The sequence below is a fragment of the Callorhinus ursinus genome, unplaced genomic scaffold, assembly GCF_003265705.2.
Source record: "Callorhinus ursinus isolate GAN/ISIS: 27379988/994484 unplaced genomic scaffold, GSC_fseal_2.0 scaffold39, whole genome shotgun sequence".
In the NCBI taxonomy this organism is placed as follows: domain Eukaryota; kingdom Metazoa; phylum Chordata; class Mammalia; order Carnivora; family Otariidae; genus Callorhinus; species Callorhinus ursinus.
Window position 1 is genome coordinate 14,616,858 of NW_027397101.1, and position 18,988 is coordinate 14,635,845.

Consider the following 18,988-nt stretch of genomic DNA (forward strand, 5'->3'; position numbering starts at 1 on the left):
AGTAGTAGTAGCAGCCCTGAAAGCTGACTCCATTGAGAGTTGTGAAATGTGTATGTTGCTTTTAAAATACATGAAGAACTTATTTTCTATAACTTATTTGAGATTTTGTAAGAGCTCCCACCCCATTCATTGGTATCAGGTATAAGGAAAAATTGTGAAGACATCAAAATGGGCAAAAATGATACTGGCCCACTGAATGTCTCATTTCAGGTTATCTTTGCCTTTCATTGACTTATCCATTTTAAAAATGTGGAAGTTGTATAAATAATAAAAAATGAAATATTTTTGTCCATAAAAATACAAATTATGCCTGGTGCAGACACATAAAATTTGCCCCATGGATATTGGCCAATATTTTACAAATTCATTTCAGCCTTACTAATAGCCATTTACATGAATGTTTTTAAAATTCTCCTTTGAATTACTTATAACATCTACTGGTTACCTCATTAATTAATGAATTAATAAAAATATTTGAAACAGGAGAAAATTTTTTTTTCTGCAAGTAATTTCGATCTTGCATTTTTTTGATGAGATGTTGTTAATTATTTGATTTTTTTTATAGATCCATCCAGATTATATATTTCTCCTTGCATGAATTTTGGAAGTTTGTATCTTTTAAGAAGTTGATCTACTTCATACAAGTTATCATATTTAAGGGCATAGATTTGTTCATAGTATTCCTTTGTTATCTTTTAATGTCCACAAGTCAGTAATGATGACTCATTCTTTATTTCTCGTATCAGTAATTTTGTGTTTCTATCTTTTCTTAATTAGCCTAGTTAAAGATTTATCAATTTTATTGATCTTGTCAAAGAACTTTCTTTTTTACTTTTCTTTATTGTTTTCCTGTTTTCAATTTTATTGATTTCTGCTCTTTTTAACCCCCTTCTGCTAACTGTGAGTTTTAATTGATCTTCATTTACTAGTCCCCTAGAATGGAAAGATTGGTTATTTAATTTTTTTTTCTTACACATATATTTCCCTCTAAACAGTTATCACTATGGCTTATAAAATCTGATCAGTTCCATTATTATGTTCATTTACTTCAAACTTTCATTTCTTTTGAGGCTTCCTTTGACCCAAGGTATTTAGAACTGCGACTTCACTCCCACCAGCATACCACTATTTTACTATTCTTCCTTTTAAAACAAAAATCCTCGAAAAAGTCATCTCTCTTTGTTTCTCCCAAGTGTTCAATTTCTGTTCTTTCCAAAGTCAGTCAAACTGACCAATGTTTGTTACATTATGGATTTGATTGTCCCTCTTTACAGATGATATAATCTTTATATAGAAAACCCTGAAGAGTACACACACACAGTTAGAATAAATGAATTTAGTACAGTGGCAGTATACCAAATCATCAACAAACAAAAATCAGTTATGTTTTTATAAACTAATATCAAACTATCTGAAAAGAAAGTTAGGAAAACAATCTCATTCACAGTAGCATCAAAAACAATAAAATACTGGGGCACCTGGGTGGTTCAGTTGATTAAGCGACTGCCTTCGGCTCAGGTCATGATCCTGGAGTCCCGGGATTGAGTGCCGCATGAGGCTCCTTCCTCAGCGGGGAGTCTGCTTCTCCCTCTGACTCTCTTCCCTTTGTACTCTCTATCTCTCATTCTCTCTCTCAAATAAATAAATAAAATCTTAAAAATAATAAGATAATAAAATAAAATAAAATAATATAAAATAAAATAAAATAATAAAATAAAATACTTAGGAACAAACTTATCCAAGGAGGTGGGAGACTTGTATACTGAAAACTACAAAGCACGGATGAAAGAAATTTAAAAAACCCAAACAATGAAAAAAAAATCACATGTTCATGGATTGGAAGACTTAATATTTTAAAATATCTGCTCTATCCAAAGTGATTAAAGATTCAATGAAATCCCTATCATAATCCCAATGTCATTTTTTACAGAAATAAAGAGGAAAAGAAACAATTCTAAAATTCATACAGAATCAGACCCCTAAGAGTCAAATCGATCTTGAAAGAGAAGAACAAAGCTGGAGGAATCACATTTCCTGATTTCAAAATATATCACAAAGCTACATTACTTAAAACAGTGCAGTACTGGCATAAAGATATATAGAACGATGGAAGAGAATAGAGACCAAAAAAATAAATACTCATCTATAAAATCAACTGATTATTGTAAAGCATGCCAAGAATACATAATGGGCAAAGAAGAGTCTCTTCCATAAATGATGTTGGGAAAATTGGATATGTACAAGCAAAATAAAATTGGATTCATTTTACACCATATACAAAAAACAATTCAAAATGAACTAAAGACTTAAGTGTATGACCTGAAATCATAAAATTACTAGAAGAAAACAAAAGGGTAAAGCTCCTCAACATTGGTCTTGGTACTGGTTTAATGGATATGAAACAATAAGCACAGTCAACAAAAACAAAAATATATAAATAGAACAACACTGAAGAACAAAACATTTTGTGCAGCCCATAATCAATGGAGTGAAAGACAGAATGGGAGAAAATATTTGCAAACCATATATCTGATAAAAGATTAATTTTCAAAACATATAAGGAAGTGCTACAACTCAGTAGCAACAAATAAACAACAACAACAAAAAAACAAATTAAAAAGTGGTCTACTGGCTTGAATAGACATTTCTCTAAAAAAAAACCACACAAATGGTCATCAGGAACATGAAAAGATGCCTAGGGTACCTGGTGGCTCATTTGGTTAAGTGTCTGACTCTAGATTTTGGCTCGGGGCTTGAGATCAAGCCCCTCTTGGGGCTCCTCACTCAGCAAGGAGTCTGCTTCTCTCTCCCTCTCCCTGCCCCCACATTTGCATGTGCTCTCTCTCTCTAACATAAATAAATCTTAAAAAAAGAAAAGATGCTCAATATCGCTAATCATCAGGAAAATGCAAACCTATACCACAACAAGATGACATCTTACACCTGTTAGAATGGAAATTATAAAAAAATAATTATTTTAAAGTATGGACAGGCATGTGGAGAAACTGGAACTCTTAATGATTTAGTGGGCATCTGTTATAGAAAATAGTATGAAAATTCCTCAAAAATAAAAATAGAACTTCCATATGATCCAATAATCCTGCATTTGTGGATGTATCCAAAATAAATTAAATCAGAATCTTGAAGAGACATTAGCAACCTTATGTTTTTTCCAGCACTAGTCACAATATCCAAGTTCTATTCACAATAGCCAAAAAACTTAAATGTCCATTAATGGATGAATAGAAAGGAAAATGTGATATATTCCTACAATGGAATATCATTCAGCTTAAAAAAGAAGGAAATCCTTCAATATACAACATGGATGAAAAGATATAAGAAAACTACAGACAATATACCTCATTAACAAAGATGCAAAAAATCCCCAACAAGATATTAGCAAACCAAATCCAATAATGGATGAAAAGAATGATACACCATGACTAATGGGATTTTTCTCAGGTACTCAAGGCTGGTTTAATACTTGAAAATTAATTAATGTAATCCATCATAGCAATAGGCTAAAGAAACGAAAAACACGATCACATCAATAAATGTCTGCATTTATAAACATTTGACAAAAATCCATCTGCCATTCATAATACAAATTCTCAGTAAACTACATCAGAGGGAAATTGTCTCTATTTGATAAAAAAATTTGCAAAAGCCCTACAGCAAACATCATAATGAATGGTAAGCTCAAATCTTTCCTAGACCAAGTAAAGACAAAAAAAAAAAAGTCCCTTTCTAAAAAAAAAAAAGAAAAAGTCCCTCTCACCATGCTTTTCAACATCATACTGGAAGTCCTCGCAATAAGAAAGAAGAGGATACATAAGGTATAGAGATGGACAAAGAAGAAGAAAAAACATTCTGGTTTGCAGATGATGTGGAGATTATTTATGTAGACTATCTGAAGGAGTCAACAAAGAAACTCCTGGAACTAACAAGCGATTGTAGCAATATTGCAGCATATGAAATTAATAGATAAAAATTAATATATGTGTAAGTGTACTTGGAGCATGCAAATAGTTAAAAGAAAACAAATTGTTAAAAGTTGGATTTTTTTAAATGTAGAAATAAAATATGCAATAGATATTTATTTTTATTTATTTATTTTTGCAATAGATATTTAAACCAGAACTTTAGACTGGGTTCAGTTGAGGAGGGAACTTTAGTAAATTACATATAAGACTAAGGAAGGCACCTGCAATGTTGCATAGATAAATAAAAAAATAAAAGAGTATTTAAAGATCTGGATATAACATGGGGAGGTTGAATATTCTAAGAATTATTCCAGGAAAAAAATAAAAAGAAAAAGAACAGAAGAATGTGAAAGAACCCAATACTGGAAAAGATCATTTTTGAAAAATTTTTTTGAATTGAAGAAAAATATTGATTTGCAGATAAATGTACTTCAAGTACCAAACAAATTTAACACATAAGTTCAAATCAAGATATATCATAGTATAATTGACATTAGAAGAGCTAACACGGTACCCTTAAAAGCTATACAGGGATGGGGCATGATACAGATTACCTTCAAATGAACAATAAAGGAAGAGTTTTCTCACTGCAAAAATTTCTCTATGATATTGCAGAGATACCATACACATGTTGAAGGAAAATAACTGCTAACTAGAACTGTACACATTCAAACTATCATATATGAAGGAAGACAGATGAATAAATTTTTATATATAAAAGCAGAAAAAAATTACCATTCATTAGTCTCTATTTAAAAATACACATTATGCAGCATAGTTCTTCATGGTGTTGACTAAAGAAAGGTTTTGGAGTAAACTAAACAAAAGAGTATAGAATTTAATTTTTTAAATTTTTTTATTGTTACGTTAATCACCATACATTACATCATTAGTTTTTGATGTAAAGAGTATAGAATTTATAAAATCTATACTAAAATTTATTTAACTATTTACTATATCATAATAGTATTCACATATTTTTTTGTTAAATAGATATACAATAAATTTAAGAGAATGCCAATTTAGAGAGGTGTTCAATAAGGAGTTCAAGCACATTTTTAGAAATTCTAGTCAAAATAAGGGTATTAATACTCAATAATTCTAGATTTTATTAGAAAATATACCCCAACTTCAAAAAGTTAAAGAGAAACACTAAAACAATAAAGTGATAAATATAAAATCTATACTTTAAAAATAAAGAAATGGAAGAAAAGAGGGAATAAAACTAAGTCTAATGAAAGAGAGGAAATAAGAATAAACACTGAGAAAGGTAAAGAAATATGCAAAATTTTAAAAGTAAACATGAATCAAAATTAATTTAAAAATTAACAAAATTATGTGGTACTTGCAAATGATACACCAAACTAAAGCCACATGGAAACATTTAATCATAAACTACAGGTCTTTACTGAGTAAAAGTAAAGAACTAAAAAAGTAAAGGATATTCAAAATTCATATGTTGGAAAAGTGAATAAGATAAAATTGTAAATTTTACACACAGCAAATTGTATATATAATACAATCTCAATAAAAATTGCAGCTGTGTGTGTGTGTGTGTGTGGTGTGATCATAGAGTTGTGGACATTTAGAAGGGGGTTAAAAACTGATTCTAAAATTAATTTGGAAACGCAAAGGGTAAAAGTGCCAGGGAATCTGACAAAGCTGGACAGTTTATACTACCAGATACCAAGATCCACTATAAAACACATTAATCAGGAAGTGTAGTGTTTATTTTGGATGGAGATACACAAATTCATCACCAGAATATCCTAGAGATTCCCAAAATCTACCCACACATACATTTTACCTAATTATGGGAAGGACAACTCTGTAGTACAGAAGAGAAAGAAGATATATTTCAATAAATAGTATTGTATCAACTAAATATTCAAATACAAAAAGAAAACTATCTTGATCCCTGCTCCGATTTTAAATGAAAATAAATTCAAAAGGAAGTAAAAATATAAATATAAAAGTTAAAACAGTGTAGCTTGTTAGAAGAAAACACAGCAATACATATTAATAACTTGACTTGACAAATATTTCTTAAAAATGGCACAAAACGTTATCAGTTTAAAAGTACCTCTTTAACAGTATTAACTCTAAAACATCTATTCATCAAAAGAAACAGTGGTGAGAAAATTCAACCCATTTAGTGATTGAGGGTATTGCAAATGCAATAAATATTATCATCTATAATAAATAAGAACCTCAAAAGAAAAATAAGCAAATAATTGAACAGGCATTTCACAAAAGAGATCTAAAGAGTCATTAAAAATATGAAAATATACTCAACTTCATTTTCATCAAAAAATGCAAATTTCTGTGATGAGACTGCTAAATGTCAACCAATGAGGATAAAATGAAAAGGAGACAATAGTAAGTTTGGTGAAGATGTGGACAAACTAGACCCTCTGCTTGGCAGTATCTGCTAAAACTGAATTAATTTAAACCTTGTAAGTCAGCTTCCATTCCTGAATAAACAAAAATGTGTACATATGTTCACCAATACTTATGTACGAGAAAGTTCATAGAAGCATGATTCATAATTATTAAAACATGGAAATTACTACCAAAATGCTCATCGTGAGCATTTTGAATAAATGAATAAATTGTGGCATAGTCACATAATGGAATAATCTACAGCAATAATCATTACGTGACAATATGGATTATCTTAGTTTGGGCTTCTATAACAAAATGCCACACACTGCTTTGTGTCTTAAACAACTAAACAAAATTTCCTGCATTTCTGGAGGCTGTTAAGTCCAAGATCAATCTTCTAACAGGGTTTAGTTTCTAGTGAGAGTGCTCTACTTGGCTTGAAAATGGTTGCCTTCTTGGTGTGTCCTCACATGGCAAAGAGAGAGCAAGTTCTATGGTTTCTCTTTTTAGAGGAACACTATCTTATTGGACAGGAGCCCCACCCTTATGGCCTCAACTTAATCTTCATTACCTCCTAAAAGCCCAATTTTAAATGCTGTCACATTGTGAGCTAAGGCTTCAACATATAAAGTTTGGGAGGACAAATTCAGTCCATAACATGGACTGAAGCATGATACTAAGAAACAGAAGTCAAGGACAAAAGAGTATATACTGTATATAAAATTCAAAATATAGAAAACATGCTGTTTGGAGTTAGGGTAGTGGTTGCCCTTGAGGAAGGGTCTGGCATTGACTAGAGGAAGTATGAGCTATGTTTCTGCAGCTGGTAGTATCTGGTGTCTTAATTTGGGTGCTGGTGGCACAGGTGTGTTTGATTAGTGAAAATTTATCAAAGTAGATAATTATGGTATATGCATTTTCTATATACATTTACTTCAATAAAATGTTTATAAAACTTATTTCAGCTTTTGCTGACATACATTTATATTTATATGTCTTTAGTCTTTTTAAACAAGGTGCAGAGAAGACTGCTACAAAATAAATCCCTGTAAAATATAAAAGAATGAAGAAAGTTTGAGAATAGAGGTAAATAAGTGGATAAATATAAAAATAAAGTTAATGTAGCAATTTTAATATCAGAATCGGATAAGTATAAACATAAAGTTAACCATAAAAACAACAGTGAGAAAGCACAATATACTTAAAAAAAAAAACACAAAACAACTAGCACTTGTTTGTTGCCAATGGTAGAGTCCTCAAATATAGAAAGCAAGATGTGGCTAACTTATAAAGAGAAGCTAGCAAATTCATGGCCATAGTGGGAGACATTAACATGTCTGTATCAGAATATGAGAGATCCTGATGGCAAAACAAGTGATAACTCAAAACACCATATGAAAAATCACAGTAAGAAAATTAATTAGCTCTTCAAATTTAAAACCGTGGCTACAAAGAACTCTGCAAGCAGAGTGGAGACATGGAGAGCATCATTTTCAAATGAAAGAATATTTGCAAAATCTGTCACCTGGTATTTCACAAAAAAAGGTATAAATATAAAATATCATATAAACTATATTCTATGGGAGACAGCAAAAAGGAGAAAATGGTTTAAAAAGAAGCATAAGTAATGAAATAGAAAACAAATTAGAGTGAAAAAATCTAGTCCTATGAAAAGAGTAATAAATTACACCCTTTGCTTTAAAATGGTTATTAAAAAATAAAAAAGGCAGAAAGGAAAAAAATCAGAAACAATTTTATTACTGTCAGTGCTATCATTTAAAAAGAAGCAACTAATTGCATTGCTTTAAGTCAAGTGTTTATGAAAAATGCATAGTTAAAATTTTTAAAAAGAAAGAAATAATTCTTCATGTATGGAGTTAAAATTAATTGTTAGTTTGAGGCCATAATTATTTTATTATGTCTTTTCTAGCTTTCATCACAGAAATGACCTGCAATTAAAGTGTACCCTTTACCCTTACTACAAAAATTTTGCTTACCTGGGAAGAGTAGATCTCATATATGGGGAAGGAAGTAGAAAGATGCTCACAAAACATCTTTAGAGAAAATATTAAGTCCAAATCACGGGCCTCCCACTATCCAAATTGTGATTCTTTGATCGGCAAATAAAAATACTCCCTAATTAAAACAATGTGTGTGTGTGTGTGTGTGTATCTTCTCTGCATATATATACATGACTAAAACAGTCCCCTCATAATACTTAATAAGATTAATTATACTTAAGTATAGTTTGCTTTAAAACACAAAAACTATATTCAGTATTACTAATTCCAAAGCATTACTAACATAGTTATGTTTAATAGGTGCTTTCAAAAGGAATACAATATTACTCAAATATTTACATCAAAATCACTATCAGCAAAATGAAGGGAGATTTTTACTACAACACAGTGGCCATCAAATTACAAACATTTATAAATTAGATATTACTGAGCTAATTACACTATTTTTTAAAGTATATTTTCCTATTACATGTTCAAGTGACTTTTCCATTAAATCCAAAAGAATATGTCAAAATCTGCAGTCTGGTTTAGAAATCTACATCAAGATTCAATCAGAACTAGATCATTTTAGATGTCAAGGGTAAAACAACAGAAAAACTTATTCCATTCTGTAACAATTACTTCTCTCTATAATCTCATTGACCTTTAGGATGTGTTCCACTTATTCTTCAGATTACTAATTTGTCAACTTCATCATTGGTCAGATTTAAGGCTTTGTTCAACCAGAAATTTATTTTTAGAGATTTTAGTCTCTTTTTTTTATTATGTTATGTTATTCACCATATATTACATCATTACTTTTTTATGTAGTGTTCCATGATTCATTGTTTGCATATAACACCCAGTGCTCCCTGCAGAACATGCCCAATTTAATACCCATCACCAGGCTAACACATCCTCCCACCACCTTCCCCTCTAGAACCCTCAGTTTGTTTCTCAGAGTCCATCCTCTCTCATGGTTCAAATTCCCCTCCGATTTCTCCCCCTTCATTCTTCCCCTCCTGTTATCTTCTTTTTTTTTTTTAACATATAATGTATTATTTCTTTCAGAGGTACAGATCTGTGATTCAACAGTCTTGCACAATTCACAGCGCTCACCATAGCACATACCCTGCCCAATGTCTATCACTCAGCCACCCCATCACTCCCACCCCCCACCACTCAACAAGCCTCAGTTTGTTTCCTGAGATTAAGAATTCCTCATATCAATGAGGTCTATGATACATGTTTTTCTCTGATTAACTTATTTCACTCAGCATAACACCAGTTCCATCCCCATTGTTGCAAATGGCAAGATTTCATTCCTTTTGATGGCTGCAAAATATTCCATTGTATATATATATATATCACATTTTCTTTTTTCCTTAATTTTTTATTGTTATGTTAATAACCATACATCATTAGTTTTTGATATATTGTTCCATGATTCATTGTGCATAACACCCAGTGCTCTACGCAGAACATGCCCTCTTTAATACCCATCACCAGGCTGACCCATGCCCCAACACTCCTCCCCTCTGGAACCCTAAGTTTGTTTTTCAGAGTCCATCGTCTCTCATGGATCGGCTCCCCCTCCGATTTACTCCCCTTCATTCTTCCCCTCCTACTATCTTCTTCTTCCTTTTTTTTCCTTAACATAAATTGCATTATTTGTTTCAGAGGAACATATCTGTGATTCAACAGTCTTGCACAATTAACATCACTCACCATAGCACATACCCTCCCCAATGTCTATCACCTAGCCGCTCAATCCCTCCCGACACCACACCACTCCAGCAAACCTCAGTTGGTTTCCTGAGATTAGGAATTCCTCATATCAGTGAGGTCATACGATACATGTCTTTCTCTGATTGACTTATTTCACTCAGCATAACACCCTCCAGTTCCATCCATGTCATTGCAAATGGCAAGATCTCATCCCTTTTAATGGCTGCATAATATTCCATTGTGTATATATACCACATCTTCTTATCCATTCATCTGTCGATGGACATCTTGGCTTATTCCACAGTTTGGCTATTGTGGACATTGCTGCTATAAACATTGGGGTGCGCATACCCCTTCAGATCCCGACAATTGTATCTTGGGGTAAATACTACTGCAAATGCTGGATCATATGGTAGATCTATTTTTAACTTTTTGAGGAACCACTATACTGTTTTCCAGAGTGGTTGCACCAGCTTACATTCCCACCAACAGTGTAGGAGGGTTCGCCTTTCTCCGCATCCCCCCCAACATCTGTCGTTTCCTGACTTGTTAATTTTAGCCATTCTGAAGGGTGTGAGGTGGTATCTCACTGAGGTTTGGATTTGGATTTCCCTGATGCCGAGTGATGTTGAGCACTTTTTCATGTGTCTATTGGCCATTTGGATGTCTTCTTTGGAAAAATGTCTGCTCATGTCTTCTGCCCATTTCTTGGTTGGATCATTTGTTCTTTGGGTGTTGAGTTTGATAAGTTCTTTATAGATTTTGGATACTAGCCCTTTATCTGATATGTCATTTGCACATATTTTCTCCCATTCTGTCGGTTGTCTTTTGGTTTTGTTGACTGTTTCTTTTGCTGTGCAAAAGATTTTATCTTGATGAAATCCCAATAGTTCATATTTGCCCTTGCTTCCCTTGCCTTTGGTGATGTTTCTAGGAAGAAGTTGCTGCGGCTGAGGTCGAAGAGGTTGCTACCTCTGTTCTCCTTTAGGATGTTGATGGACTCTTGTCTCACATTTAGGTCTTTCAAACATTTGGAGTCTATTTTTGTGTGTGGTGTAAGGAAATGCTCCAGTTTTGTTCTTTTGCATGTGGCTGTCCAATTTTCCCAACACCATTTGTTGAAGAGACTGTCTTTTTTTCCACTGGATATTCTTTCCTGCTTTGTCAAAGATTAGTTGACCATAGAGTTGAGGGTCCATTTCTGCGTGTCTATTCTCTCCCATTGATCTATGTATCTGTTTTTGTGCCAATACCATACTGTCTTGATGATGACGGCTTTGTATTAGTGCTGGAAGTCCAGAATTGTGATGCCGCTAGCTTTGCCTTTCTTTTTCAAAATTCCTTTGGCTCTTCAGGGTCTTTTCTGGTTCCATACAAATTTTAGGATTATTTGTTCCATTTCTTTGAAAAAAGTGGATGGTATTTTGATGGGGATTGCTTTGAATGTGTAGATTGCTCTAGGTAGCATTGACATCTTCTCAATGTTTATTCTTCTAATCCATGAGCATGGAACGTTTTTCCATTTCTTTGTGTCTTCTTCAATTTCTTTCTTGAGTATTTTATAGTTTTCTGAGTACAGATCCTTTGCCTCTTCAGTTAGATTTATTCCTAGATATCTTATGGTTTGGGGTGCAATTATAAATGGGATTGACTCCATAATTTGTCTCTCTTCTGTCTTATTGTTGGTGTATAGGAATGCCATGGATTTCTGTGCTTTGATTTTATATCCTGCCACTTTACTGAATTCCTGTATGAGTTCTAGCAGTTCTGGGGTGGAGTCTTTTGGGTTTTCCACATACAGTACCATATCGTCTGTAAAGAGTGAGAGTTTGACTTCTCTGCTGATTTGGATGCCTTTGATTTCTTTTTTGTTGTCTGATTGATGCGATTAAGACTTCTAATACTATGTTGAATTGCAGTGGTGATAGTGGACATCCCTGCTGCATTCCTGACCTTAGGGGAAAAGTTCTCAGCTTTTCCCCATTGAGAATGATATTCGCTGTAGGTTTTTCATAGATGGTTTTTATGATCTTGAGGTATGTACCCTCTATCCCTATACTCTGAAGACTTTGATCAAGGAAGAATGCTGTACTTTGTCAAATGCTTTCTCTGCATCTATTGAGAGGATCATATGATTGTTGTTATTTCTTTTGTTAATGTATTGTATCTCGTTGATTGATTTGTGTATGTGGAACCAACCTTGCAGCAGAGGGATAAATCCAACTTGGTCATGGTGAATAATCCTTTTAATGTACTGTTGGATCCTATTGTCTAGTATTTTGGTGAGAATTTTTGCATCCATGTTCATCAAGGATATTGGTCTGTAATTCTCCTTTTTGATGGGGTCTTTGTCTGGTTTGGGGATCAAGGTAATGCTGGCCTCGTAAAATGAGTTTGGAAGTTTTCCTTCCATTTCTATTTTTTGGAACTGTTTCAGGAGAATAGGTATAATTCTCCTTTAAATGTTTGGAACTCCCCTGGGAAGCCATCTGTCCCTGGGCTTTTGTTTGATGGGAGATTTTTGATGACTGCTTCAAATTCCTTAGTAGTTATAGGTCTGTTCAGGTTTTCTATTTCTTCCTGGTTCACTATTGGTAGTTAATTCACCTCTAGGAATGCATCCATTTCTTCCAGGTTATCTAATTTGCTGGCATAGAGTTGCTCATGATATGTTCTTAGAATTGTTTGTATTTCTTTGGTGTTGGTTGTGATCTCTCCTCTTTCATTCATGATTTTGTTGATTTGGGTCATTTCTCTTTTCTTTTTGATAAGTCTGGCCAGGGGTTTATCAGTCTTTTTAATTCTTTCAAAGAATCAGCTCCTAGTTTCGTTGATCTGTTCCACTGTTCTTTTGGTTTCTATTTCATTGATTTCTGCTCTGATCTTTATAATTTCTCTTCTCCTGCTGGGTTTAGGCTTTATTTGCTGTTTTTTCTCTAGTTCCTTTAGATGTAGGGTTAGTTTGTGTATTTGAGAACTTTCTTGTTTCTTGATAAAGGCTTGTATTGCTGTATACTTTCCTCTTAGGACTGCCTTTACTGCATCCCAAAGATTTTGAACAGTTGTGTTTTCATTTTCATTGGTTTCCATGAATTTTTTTAAATTCTTCTTTCATTTCCTGGTTGACCCATTCTTTTAGTAGGATGCTCTTTAGCTTCCATGTATTTGAGTTTTTCCGACTTTCTTCTCGTGATTGAGTTCTAGTTCCAAAGCACTGTGGTCTGAAAATATGCAGGGAATGATCCCAATCTTTTGGTACCGGTTGAGACCTGATTTGTGACTTAATATATGATCTATTCTGGAGAATATCCCAGGGCACTAGAGAAGAATGTGTATTCCGTTGCTTTGGGATGGAATGTCCTGAATATGTCTGTGAAGTCCATTTGGTCCAGTGTGTCATTTAAAGTCTTTATTTCCTTGTTGATCTTCTGCTTAGATGATCTATTCATTTCAGTCAGGGGGGTGTTAAATTCCCCCACTTTTACTGTATTGTTGTCAGTGTGTTTCTTTGGATTTGTCATTAATTGCCTTATATAATTGGCTGCTCCCATGTTAGGGGCATATATATTTACAACTGTTAGATTTTCTCGTTGATAGACTCCTTAAGTAGGATATAGTGTCCTTCCTCCTCTCTTATTACAGTCTTAGTTTTAAAATCTAATTTTTCTGATATAAGGATTGCTACCCCAGCTTTCTTTTGGTGTCCATTAGCATGGTAAATGGTTTTCCATCCCCTCACTTTCAATGTGAGGGTGTCTTTCAGTATAAAATGAGTCTTTTGCAGACAGCATATCGATGGGTCTTGTTTTTTAATCCAATCTGATAGTCTGTGTGTTTTGATTGGGGCATTTAGCTCATTTACATTCAGAATAACTATTGAAAGATATGAATTTAGAGCCATTGTATTGCCTGTTACTGTCTATTGTCCGTGTTCCTTTTTGGCCTATGCTACTTTTAGGCTCTCTCTTTGCTTAGAGGACCCCTTTCAATATTTCTTTTAGGGCTGGTTTTCGTGTTTGCAAATTCCTTTAGTTTTTGTTTGTCCTGGAAACTTTTTATCTCTCCTTCTTCCTTCAATGACAGCCTAGCTGGATATAGTATTCTTGCCTGCATATTTTTCTCGTTTAGTGCTCTGAGGATATCATGCCAGTCCTTTCTGGCCTGCCAGGTCTCTGTGGATAAGTCTGTTGCCAGTCCAATATTTCTACCATTATAGGTTACATATCTCTTCTCCTGAGGTGCTTTCAAGATTTTCTCTTTGTCTTTGAGACTCGTAAGTTTTACTATTAGATGTCAGAGTGTTGACCTATTTTTACTGATTTTGAGAGGGGTTCTCTGTGGCCTCCTGGATTTTGATGCCTGTTCTCTTCCCCACATTAGGGAAGTTCTCTGCTATAATTTGCTCCAATATACCATCTGCTCCCCTCTCTCTTTCTTCTTCTTCTGGGATCTGAACTATTCTAATGTTGTTTCATCTTATCGTATCACTTATCTCTCGAATTCTGCCCTCGTGACCCAGTAGTTGTTTATCTCTCTTTTTCTCAGCTTCTTTATTTTCCATCATTTGGTCTTCTATATCACTAATTCTCTCTTCTGCCTCATTTATCCTAGCAGTTAGTGCCCCCAATTTGATTGCACCTCATTAACAGGCTTTTTGATTTTGATTTGGTTAGATTTTAGTTCTTTTATTTCTCCAGGAAGGGTTTCTCTAATAACTTCCATGCTCTTTTCAAGCCCAGCTAGTATGGTTTTTTTTAAAGATTTTATTTATTTACTTGAGAGAGAGAATGAGATAGAGAGAGAGAGCATGGGGGGAGGGTCAGAGGGAGAAGCAGACTCGCTGCTGAGCAGGGAGCCCGATGCGGGACTCAATCCCAGGACTCCAGGATCATGACCTGAGCCGAAGGCAGTTACTTAACCAACTGAGCCACCCAAGTAGTATCTTTAAAATCATGATTCTGAACTCTAGGTCTAGACATTGTACTAATATCCGTATTGAGTAGGTCCCTGGCAGATGGTACTACCTCTTGTTCTTTTTGTTGAGGTGATTTTTTTCATCTTGTCATTTTTTCCAGAGGAGAATAGATGAATGGGAGAAAAAAATGCTGACAGGTTCACAACGTTCCCAGAAATTATACTCTAATCAGAAAAGACCTGAAACCGGGGAAAGAAAAGGGAAAGAAAGAAAAAAGAAAGAGAAAAATAAAGAAAAAGATAAAGATAAAAACAGAACAAAACAAAATAACAGAATATGATCAAATATGATCAGGCTAGTGCGTAGATCAGTGCCACACACTAAATTTTGGGTGTATTTTGGTCTGTTAGATGAAATTGCCTCCTAAAATTTTAAAGAAAGAAAAACTTATATATGTACACAATAAGGGTTGATACAATGAAGGGATGGTATATGACTGTAAAGATGAAAATTATAAAAAATTTTAAAAGAGGAATTGATAAGGTGCTTGAAAAAAGAAGAGGATTAAAAAAATAAAAGAAAGAGGGGCACCTGGGTGGCTCAGATGCTTAAGCGTCTTCCTTCGGCTCAGGTCATGATCTCCAGGTCCTGGGATCGAGTCCCACATGGGCTCTCTGCTCATTAGGGAGTCTGCTTCTCCCTCTTTCTCTGCCTCTCCTCACTGCTCCTGCTCTCTCTCTCTCTCTCTGTGTATGTCTCTATGTCTCAAATGAATAAATTAAAAAAATAAAAAAATAAGAAAAAAAAGAAAGAAGAAAAAGGAGAGAATGTGATCAGGGAGGAGACTAGAACAAAGCCATACACTAGAGATTTAGGGTATATTTTGATCTGTTAGCAGAAACTGTATCTCAAAATTTTAAAGAGAGAACAACTTATATACATATATACATATATATATATATATATACAACATATATATATATATATATATGCCAAAAATAAGGGTAACTACTATGAAGGGATAGAATATGACTCTAAAAATGAAAAATAATTTTTTTTAAAAAAAGGGATTGATAAGATGTTGGTTGAAAAAGGGAAAAAGAAAGATTAAAAAAAACAGTTAAAAAATTAACTTTGAAAGACTAATGAATCATGGTAAAAAAGCCATGAATTCTATGTGCAGTATTCCCCTAGCGCTGGAGTTCTGCCGTTCTCATTGATCCATAAACTTGGTCTTGGCTAGCTGTTGGTGCTGTTCTTCTGGGGGAGGGGCCTGTTGCCATGGTTCCCAAATGTCTTTGCTGGAGGCGGAATTGCCCAACCCTTGCCGGTCCAGGCTAAGCAGTCTGTTCGCGTTTGCTCTCGGAGTTTTTGTTCCCTGCAAGCTTTCCATACATCTTTGGAGGACGGGAGTGAAAATTGTGGCCTCCCAATCTCCACCCCATTGGAACCGAGAACTCGGGGCCCCACTCTTCAGTGCGCCCCCAGAGAAAAGCAGTCAGTCACTCCCGTCTGCCCGGTCTCCGGCCGCACTCAGTGCTCACCCGGCCTGTGACCGAGTGTTTCTATCTCTGGCACCCGACCCTGTGTGGAGTCTCCAAACCCAGCATTTCCCTGCAGTGCGCTCCCACACCGCTCCTCCCGGGGGAGGAAGGGGAGTCCCCCTGGCTCTGCCGCTTGTTGGGTCCCTGCTGAAGGAGCAGTGGCCTGACTGTCACCGATCACAGTTTATGGCAACCCCAGGCTGAGACCCTGCACCTCGGCTCCATCTCTGTAGCTGAGGAGCCGTCTCTTCCCCGCTCTGATACCCAGGAGCTCTGCCGCACTCAGGCACGCGCGGTCTTTCTGTGAGCCTGAGGGTCCTGAGACCACACTGTCCCGTGAGGGTTCCACCCCTCGCTTAGCCACTGGAGCCCCTCAGTGGCGCCGGCTTCTGAAAGTTCCGATTTTGTGTTCCGGGGCTCTATCACTTGCCGGAAGTGGCCGACGGAGGCCCCCTCCCCCGCCATCTATCCTTCCGAATATCGCCTCTGATTCACTTCTCTGCACGTCCTACCTTCCAGAACGTGGTTGCTTTTCTGTTCAGAGAGTTATTGCTATTCTTTTCTTCAATCTCCTGTTGATTTCATAGGTGTTCAGAATGGTTTGATCCCTATTCAGCTGAATTCCTGAGACCAGACGAAATCCAGGTCTCCTACTCCTCGGCCATCTTGCTCTGCCCCCCTCTCTTTCTCTATACCACATCTTCTTTATCCATTCATCTGTCGATGGACATCTTGTCTCTTTCCAGAGTTTGGCTATTGTGGACATCACTGCTATAAACATTGGGGTGCACGTACCCTTTCAGATCCCCACATTTGTATCTTTGGGCTAAATACCCAGTAGTGCAATTGCTGGATTGTATGGTATATCTATCTTCAACTTTTTGAGGAAGATCCATAATGTTTTCCAGAGTGGCTGCACCAGAAATTTAAGCCAGGTTTACATTCTTCATTTTGCAAGGCTATTATAATCACCTCTCCTTCTCCAAAGGAAAATCCTTATTTTTTCCCCTCACATTAGAGAACATATAGGACATGAAAAGTTCATTATTACATCATCTCTTCTTCATAAAATATGTCACTTATTAAATAATAGTTTGTATAATCTTCCATTTATGTCAATGAACAATTGTTTTGATGATATAGAGAGTGGGATACTGCCCAAATAAGAGCTTTTCTTTATTTCCTACACATATAACGATTGGACAGTTAGAACTATTAACTTTCATAATCTCATTAAGGAACTACAAAAATTATCTTAATAAAACAGCCAAGCACATTGTAGATTAGGAAGAACACAACCAAATTATTTGGGCCAAATTTATTAAATTACAAATTTCACCTATAATTCTGGGCTTGCTGAAGACTGAAAAATAATTATACAAGTAATCTTCATAACACCATTTTAATGTGATGCTTGCATGAAATACTAAAAGTTGATTTAATGCTACAGAAGCAAATGTGGGAAAAACAATACCAAACACATTTTTAGAAATGGGAAGAAAACATTACATTCATAAGAAAACAAGGGAATAAAAGTTTTCTTTGGAAAGCTTCTAAAAAGAAAATGCTAAAGATAAATTTTATAAAGGCTAACAAATCTACTACAAATATATTTATAGGTTTTTGATTATAAAGAGTAAAAACTATTTTTTCCTGTTCCAAATCACTTAAAATAATTTTTAGATAATATCATAGGTTACAAAGAGTGAGAAATATAAAAATTAATTGTTTGAAATTGTGACATTTGATAGAAATTATTTATCAATACATTTATGAGGCTTTAGTCAAAATATATTCTATTAAATATGTATAATAAATTTTATATTTGTGTTGACTGAATATGGGTATTTGAAATATTAAAGTTATTAATATAGCAGTACAATATTAAAAAGCTAGACACTATGCCAAGTTTTTTATAGTTGATAAATTTCATCTACAAAACCCACAAATACCTCACAAATATACTTACATAGATAATTTTTCTAAATTATATTTCAAATTCTTTAAACTCATAATTACTTTTCAAGATTGAATTTAACATTTTATCTCAAAATGTGTAATTATAATTTCTACCAAGTGAACACACATACTCACATATCCCTTTATATGTGCCAAGAAGTATGCCACTTGGCTCAGCCCTGCACAGAGGGTTTCATTCTGATTATTTTAATAAGATGGCATTACAGGTCATGTGTATATATGCTGAGGTTTAGTTAGTGAAGACAGATCTATTTTTATCTTTAAGCAGAGTGAAGTGCTTACATAATGCCCAAATCTAAACTATAAATCAGTAAAATTGTAATGTTTTCTAGATTTAGTGAGATAGATACCAAAAGTAGTAGCTAAAAATCTACCTCTGGGAAATAATTATAAAGAGGAAGAACACAAGAGCAGGGGGAGGACTTATGAAATAATTTGTGTCATTTGGGTATA